The sequence below is a fragment of the Cupressus sempervirens genome, chromosome 1 (genome assembly GCF_028749045.1).
Source record: "Cupressus sempervirens isolate cs-2001-9-10 chromosome 1, ASM2874904v1, whole genome shotgun sequence".
Lineage (NCBI taxonomy): Eukaryota > Viridiplantae > Streptophyta > Pinopsida > Cupressales > Cupressaceae > Cupressus > Cupressus sempervirens.
The window spans coordinates 666,498,209-666,507,587 of NC_143118.1; positions in this window are offsets into that span (position 1 = coordinate 666,498,209).

A 9,379-nucleotide genomic window follows, 5' to 3' on the forward strand; every position below is an offset into this window, starting at 1 on the left:
ATTATCATTGATACCTTCAGTTGCCAATAGAGAATTGTGGTGGTTAGGATTATCTATGGATGCTTTTTATTTGCTTATGGAGATTTGATGCTCTTATTATGAATTATCTTTTGGTATTTTACCAGTCACTTGTATAGGACTGTGATGATTTTGTGATTTATAATTCCATGAGCTTAGGGTAGGTTATCTACTTGTAGTGACGGGAAGTGCCTTCCAATGGGGGCCTGGGCCCTAAGAGGCTGCCGCGGTAACTCATTGTAAGGTTCCTTAATAAGTGAAAACATTCACACCTAATACTGACTTAATGAACCTAAAAAGATAATTGTTTTGTTCTCACCCGTGCCTCGAGTGCTAGTACAGACTAGGATGGGAGTAGAGAGAATGCTTGGTTGTGACCTTTCATTCTATAGTATGCCTCATCTATATGAGAGGATACTAGTGGCCGCATAGGGATCACTAGGGGGCTGGGGTCTATTGAGAGACTACTAGGGTAACTCTAGCATGATCCATGCGATGACACTTTCCCGCTTGCATAGTAGGTTTCCTACATGTCTTTGTTGTGCCTCTAGGATTAGATGTCGAATTTTTGATTGGAACCCTTGAGTTAGTATACTTTTAGGATTCCTGGACTTAGAGACTATTATGCTATGTGATTTTGATAGCCTGTTTGTGACTTGAGATTATCTCCTCAACGTAGTGGGAGTGGACCATTTAGGTACCACACGGTCGGGTGGTAGTGCTTTTCCACTCTTATCATTTGATATCCATTTGAGACACTGTGGCTAATGCATTCTTTATGATGGTGGAAACATATCCTTACATTGATGATTTGCATATGTTAGATGATGTTATCTTATGCTTTATCTTGCATGTTAGATTACTTTATGCATATGAAGTAGTATGTTTTTAGGAGTGACATTCCTATTTGATAATACCGGTGATCTCTTTGGTGATTTGGAATGTTATGCACAGAGGGATGGCTAGGACCCATGATGGTCTAATGATGCTATTTATGGTTGGGAGGAACTGTGCACTTAGTTAGTTATGTTTGTGATGATGATGTTTCATGTATGGCATATGGTTTCATTTACTTCATTGTACTTGATTCATGGATTAGAATAGGATGGTGATGTACTTTATTTCACACATGTATATTATTTTAAGCCTTTCATACCCTGTGGCATGTAAAGTGGATGATTGAGCATTCAGATATGTAATGTATGAACATTGGACTTCTCATTATTATTGTATGTGGATGCGGTGTTAGATGGATTCATTAATATTAGTTAATTTAGATGTAATTCAACATTAAGGGATTCTTAAAGAATGTAACCTATTATGTATGTTTATGTTTACTTTCATATGGATTGTTACTATTTCTTCCGTTATCATGTGTATGATGTAGATGGTTTAACTTTCATGTTCAAAAAAAAATAAAAAATGCTACCAAACTCAGTGAAACTTTTGGTTTATTCTTTGGATCCCTTGGTGGGGCATTACAAAAAGTGTTACAAGTATGTAAGGAATGAAAGTAAAATTGAGAAATAAACAAAAAGATATGTTGAAGAAGAGATAATTGTTGGAGCTTTTATAGACGTATTTAACCATATATTCATCATTCTTTTTTTGCAAAGTGGAAAACACAACAATTTCAAATACTTAGAGATAATTTTCCACTTGGAACTATTTTATCAATTGTTGACTTTGTAGAGAACTATTCTTTCATTTATCAAAATTCTACTCAATCAGACTACTATTTTTCAAATCAAGTTACTATTATGGTACAAGTGTGTTATCGTTACACACAATTAGATTTGGATGGTATTCAGAGCATAGATGAATCATACATCATCAAGAAAGAATATCACTTCTACATAAGTCATGATAAAGAACATGATATTCATTATGTAGAACACTATTTTAGGACAGTTCTTGCATTTATGAAAGAAAGGGGCATAAGTATTGATAAGAATTATGTATGGTTAGATGGGTGTGCTGCATAGTTCAAATCATGCAGAGTATTTTATGCACTTTGTTGATATCATTGTAATGAAAACATAACACATATATCGAGTCTCTTTGAAAGTGGACATGGCAAACTTGAACATGATGGTGGTAGAGATTGCATCAAATGTGCTCTATAAAAGTATCAAATGAACTATAAGGTAGTTCATATAAATAATGTACATGATGCTGTTGAATGATGCAAGACACATTTTGCATCAAACGAGGTTGGTGCATCATTAAGAAGGAGTCAACTAGTACCAAGTAGAGTCTTTTGCGAAATATATACATATGCATGTACATGTACTGATATCTCGCAAAAGACTCTTCTTGGTACTAGTTGACTCCTTCTTAATGATGCACCAACCTTGTTTGATGCATATGTATATATTTTTAATTTTTTAAATTTATACATGTACATGTGTATATATATTTCTCTCTCTCTCTCTCTCTCTCTCTCTAATATTTATGTATATATTAAATATGTCTAGATTCAGGTGTTGATAGATAAATTATGCATGGTTGCAAGAGGATAGAAAAACATGATCCTTACATTTTGTTATGAGTACTAATCATTAGAGTTGGACATTTTACATGAGAGACTATTCATGTTTTTGTTGTTATTGCATTGATGAGAATTAGTTTGAATGCATCAACCATGATCATGAATATGTAGGTCCATGGAGTTTTGTGCCAATATATATATGTCACAAGGATAATTTAGCTCGTGCATATGTGTACATCTATTTATTTCTTGTGTGTAGGGGAAGTCTTTGCAGTTCTTGTTGAGCTTGGAAATGTAGAAAAAGTGAGCTACTATTTATTACATTGCACTACAGAAAGGATGAAGTTAATTGAACTTGAAGAAAGTGATGAAATGATATTACCTATAAGTTTATTCTTCAAATTTGATATAAATTACATGTAACTTAAATATTAAATAAATTATTAATATGTATGTACACATTAAAATATATTTACTTTTAAATGCATGGTGTGTGCAGGTTTAGTTGTTTTAGAGGGAACATATCTCAGGTAAACCATGTTAGTGAAACATGGAATTCACTTTTTTGATTACAAACTTCATAATAAGGCACTTTAGTATAGGCACCATGTTTTTGCTACCTCTAATAATCTACATCCAGTTAAACATCAAAGTGGATGACGCAAGTGGAAACTAGATATCGAGGATCATGAAAGATTATTAAGTGTTTTCCATGAGCACATGGAACCATTAGGAACCACTTGAGATATTTCATATTTAGATCTTGCCTAGATATTTCATATTTATCTTCACTTAAGAGATATTTAAAATGTATGATCATTTAACACATTTAGAATTTATGTTCATTTAATGTTTATTCCACTTATATATGTGTGTGTTCAATCCATGTTTAGGATGTCTAAGTGTGCATTCTTTTTATTTCATGTACAACTCAGGAGTTATAAATGTGTGTATTTATGTTCCTTTCATGTTTAGTCCACTTGTATATGCATGTGTTCATTTCATGTTTAGGATGTTTGAATGTGCATTCTTTTCATTTCATGTATAACTTAAGAGTTATAAACATGTGTATTTATGTTCATTTCATGTTTACTCCACTTATATATGCATGTGTTAATTTCATGCTTACGATGTCTAAATGTGCATTCTTTTCATTTCATGTATAACTTAGGAGTTTTAAATGTCTGTATTTATGTTCATTTCATGTTTACTCCACTTATATATGCATGTGTTCATTTCATGTTTAGGATGTCTAAATGTGCATTCTTTTCATTTCATGTACAACTTAGGAGTTTTAAATGTGTGTATTTATGTTCATTTCATGTATAACTTAGGAGTTTTAAATGTCTGTATTTATGTTCATTTCATGTTTACTCCACTTATATATGCATGTGTTCATTTCATGTTTAGGATGTCTAAATGTGCATTCTTTTCATTTCATGTTTACTCCACTTATATATACATGTACATGCATATATGTATTAATTTCATGAATACATCTAAACACATTCCTAGGATTTATAGGTGCATTTACATTTCATTTTCAATTATATATTTACTCCAATTTTATGTTTAGACACATGTACATGTTTATGAACATTTCATGTTTAATATCCATGTATGTTTATGTTTCTTTCATGAAGTTAGGACTAATAAATGTGTATGTTCATTTAATGATTATATTTAAAAAAAATTGTGTCTAGACTTACATATGCATGTATATGATATGTGTATGTTTATTTCATTTTCGGATTTAAATATAAATTATAACAAATTGAATCATCTAAATCAATCACATGTTCAATCACTTATAAATTAAATCAATCACATGTAATTCATATCTAAACTTTGTAATTGAATATAGATCATAAATGTTAATCAATCACACAAGTAATCAATATCTAGACTATATAATTCAATCAATCACATATAATCATAAACTTAAAAATTAAATCACTTAGAAATTAAATCAATCATATGTAATTAATATCTAAACTATGTAATTGAGTGTAGATCACAAATATAATCAATCACATGTAATTAACATCTATTTACTACGTAATTGAATCAAGATCACAAATGTAATCAATCATACATGTCTAAACATAAACTACAAAGATATATCACAAGGAAAATAAAGTAGAAACATATATAAAATGTCTTATCATAAGAATCATATAAATATATGTCATATATCATAAATGGACCATAAACATGTACATAAACATGTCAATACATAAATAAATGTAAAATCATAAACATGTACATGTCTCGCTCAAAAGATAAATGATAAACTAAACATATCATGTATAAATGGACCATAAACATGTATATAAACATGTTAATACATATATAAATATAAAATCATAAAAATGTACATGTCTCACTCAAAAGATAATTGATAAACAAACATATCATACATACATCCTAAACTAGAGAGTCATCCAATTGCATATGAACATATCAACCCTCTAAGCGAGACTGATGAGCATCATGTGGGTCTCAAGTACCAACCGACCCCTGCAAATTAGTGTACAAAAAAATTTGTTAGACATGTACATGTATATATATATATATATATATATATATATATATATATATATATATATGAAAATTAAATTAATTTTAAAGTCTAAATTTAAATTTCACCTGAGTACTAGTGAGTGTAACATCCATCATATGTGTACTCCCACTAGTAGTAAGTGTCATATTGGCAATGTCTCTCCCCTCTCCACGATCAGATCCCACACTAGAAGAAGTAGGCTCTGCTACTTGTGCCTAGAAAAGTTATTAATTGATAAATATTAGTCCATGTATATATACACTTTTTTATAGAATGGAACTATTATACAAAAATAAAATTAAAAAAGATTCACTTGTGCCTAAGGAGCAAAAGGATCATCCCTGACACATGCTGCAGTGCCATCAATAGAAATATCATGTCTAATCATGTCAATCCTCTTTAATAATGAAGAGTGTAGAGGGGTGACCAATTGAGATGGGAGTGGTGTAGAGTCACTAGTATTATGACCAAATATCATCTCCATATATGATCCCACCCTAGTGCCAACCTCAATCTAACTCAACTGTTGTAGCTACTAGTCTAGATTGTCTAGTCCATCAGGAGTAATAGTAACATCGACAACTCATATCCCCTCAACTAGATCTATAATAGACTATAGTGCATCTAAATGCTATGATGGGTGCTAAGCTATGTGCTGAGATGACATATGTGTCACGTGCTAATGCTGAGTGCTAATCACTAGAGTCCCATGCACCTTGTTGTGCATCTCTAATCCTATATGCAACCTCCTATAAAAGTATCCTCTGAATATCAACAATGTATGAATATGCCTATTATAAATCTATTAAAAATATGATGAGTTAGATGTCTAGTGAGTTGTCATTTATGGCAACATATATTCAACATTTCATCTATACATTTAGAGTTAGAAAATTGTCTAAGTGTTATAGAGTTTACAGCAGTACAAAGACATATATGATGTGTATGGATGGCACACTTTGAGTTAGCTTTTGCATAGTTAAGGATAACTCTATGAAAATTTCATAATGACCTGGTTAAGTGCATAGATGTGTATGGTCAGTATGATGCACGTTATAGTCAAAATACCTATACAAGTATTTAACAGAGTAGAATAGAGCATAGCAGAGAATTGAGTTGTACAGATTAAGGAATTATTTTGGTAGAAAAGTAACAACTAAGTCATGATGAGCCAAATTTTTGGATATTAATCCATAATCTATATTTTATATTATGTCAAGCATGTGAATAAATGAAGGCCAATTGAGTAGACAATTATTAATGTGCAAGGTATAAGTAAAGATCTTATCCTATGTAGATAATGTGCAAGTGGTATCATATGCAAACTATTGTACAAACAACTTGAAAGATATATGAGCCTTATGTTATGCGATATCTAATGTATGATCAAAGAAAGTGTGAATTATAGTAGTGAGAAAGTATTGGATGTATATCTATTCTTGTGAAGAACTTTATTGTATAATTGCATGCTATGATAGTGGGCTCTTCTTGCATACAATGTATTATTTCTACCAACTCCTAACAAAGTTGAAGAAACTCCTAATACGGTTGAGGCTTCTAACAAGGCCTAGTCCTCTAACAAGGAATCAAGACACTATATATACTTCATAGACTCCTAACATGGTCAATATCCTTAACATGATTATTTTGTTTAGTGGATCATTTAGTGGGTATCATCCCCACCATATTTTTCCCTTGGGCAGGGCTTCCCTAGTTAACAAATGATGGTGTTATGAGTTCTCTTTGTGCATGGTTATATTTAGTGTTTGACATTATTAGTTTACCTTCATATGCAAGTTATAAAGTAATTAACAATATTTAGTTGTGAGCAAAAGTTTGTAGAATATTGATTCACCCCCCCTCTTAGTATTATCTATTTCTAACAATTGGTATCAGAGCCTAGCTACTCTGAAGAGGCTTAACAACTTGAGTAAGATCCCTATGGATATGGAACAATTAAAGAGGAATCTTGAAAAATCTCTTGAATGGATTGATATTCTTATAGAAGAAAGAGATAACTTGGAAGATAGGTCTGAAGATGCAAAAGTTTACATTGGCAAACTAAAAGATAAGATTGATGATCTAAAATTTGGTAAGAAATCAAATGTGCAAACTAGTGACAATGATGAAATAGGAAATCTCAAGAAAGAAAATGAGATCTTGAAATATGAGTTGAAAATTGTGGAACTTGAGTCTTAAAAAGGATGGTAGTAAGAGTGAACCTGATATGAAATCTGAGAATGTAGACTTTAGATCCCAATTGAGTCAAGTTACATTTGAATTAGATTCTATTAAGCTTGAGCATACAAAATTAGAAAAGTACAATACCATTGTGAAAGGAGAATTTGCACAAGCTAAGCAACAATTAGAGAAACTTTATTCTAGTAGCAAGAAAATTGATGAACATATATTTCACCAAAGACCTTCTTATGATAAGATAGGCCTTGGTTACCCTATTGGAGAGAAATCTGCCTAGAAAGTTGAAATTAGAAAAGAACTAGATCAATTGTTGAATCCCCTAAAGAGTCTGATCTGAGTAAGATTGAATCAAGCATTACTATTGAAGTATCTAAAGAGATTGAATTATTTTATTTATCTATGAAACATGATGAGCCTAAGAAAATAGAACAAGTTGATAAACCTAAGCAAGATGAACCACCCAAGGAAGTCATCCATGAGTTTAGAGGTAGATGTTTCATATGAAATGAAACTGGTCATATGAAAAGAGATTGCACCGATAAGTATTTTAAACCTATTACTAATTTCTATTGTTATAATTGTCATGGTTATGGACATAAAGCAATAGATTGCAAGAAACCTACTTGTTTAATAGTAATAATGCAAATAGTAAAATGTTTAGGAACACTAACCCTACATGTAATGAAAGAGAAAGATCACAAAGTGTATCTAATGATGGAAGAAGATTTGATGGTCAAAATAAATAGTTTATATGTTACTAGTGTAAAAATCCTAGACACATTACAAGTAATTGCAGAGCACCTGATAGTCAAAATGGAACAAATCAGAGAAGGAATGAACCTGTATGTCAGTTATGTAATAAGTTTGGACACACAACAAGATATTGTAGAATGGATTGAAGGAACTTCAACAAGAATCCCAATCACATAAGAAATAAAAATAGAAATGACAAAAAGAATGATAACAATAATGACAATAGTTAGAAGGAAGCTATCAAGGAACATGTTGATGAATTCAAAGAAGCATTTTTGAAAGCCAATGATCCAGATAAATCTTATACAGTTTTGTAGGAATAGTATTTTGATGCACCTGACGAGAGATTGAAGTTAGAAGTTGTTTGTGGCTCATCCTATCTAAATTAAGTAGTTTTAGAAGAGGCAGCACGTCAATTAATTACAACTAATGTCAGAAAGAGAGTTAGAATTTTTGCAGCTAATAGAAGGTAAAGGACATAGAGAGAAGGCTATGGTTGAGTGCGCAAGCTTAGATATGATTACAGTAAGCCATAATATGGAAAACAAGTTTACTGATGATAAATGATAGTATTTGAATTTTTGGTAGATATGAATTTGTTGTGGAGTCCAATTTGAAGTGATTTAAAGATTGCAAGAAAGATTGTATGTACCATTTGATCATGCAAAATGACTACAATGAATTAAAGAGTGATTTGATAGCGAATTGAAGTGCAAAAAAAAGTTCTTGAAGCACAAAGTTGCAGAAGCCCTAAACGCAACTTTTAAGGTATTTTACAAAGATTGAACTAAGTTTTTAGTGCATACAGTTAGATATTCAATGACTAGTGAGACAATATATTATGTTAGTGAAAGGCCAAGGTACAAGTTGAAGAAACATTCATTCATTTCTCTTGTGGATGATCCGTTAGGCACATTTTCACAAATATTGTAGAATGCGCTTCATGTAGAAGATGTAAGGAGTTATATCCACTATAAAATTGAAAGTATAGGAGATGAGGATATACACAAGGATTTAGGAGTCATGTGTAATAATGATTTATCCTTGAAATTCAAGTACGTGCATGTAAAGGAGTTAAACCTAGTGAAGTATATGTTCTATACTAAGTTTGATAATCATGACTGGACCAGAATCATTTTGAGTAGGGTCCATGATGAAATGTTTTGGCTAGGTGATGCACATGTCGCAATTGAAAATGACCTAATTCAAAAGGTTATAGGTCTAAGTAAAGAGGGATGCAATCTTGTAAATGAAAAAAATGTAAGGAAGTTGGTTGAGACAAACCCATTTACTAGATTTAATGGAAGAAATATGACGCTGGACATAATTCAAGATAAAGGACCTAAGGTAGTGAG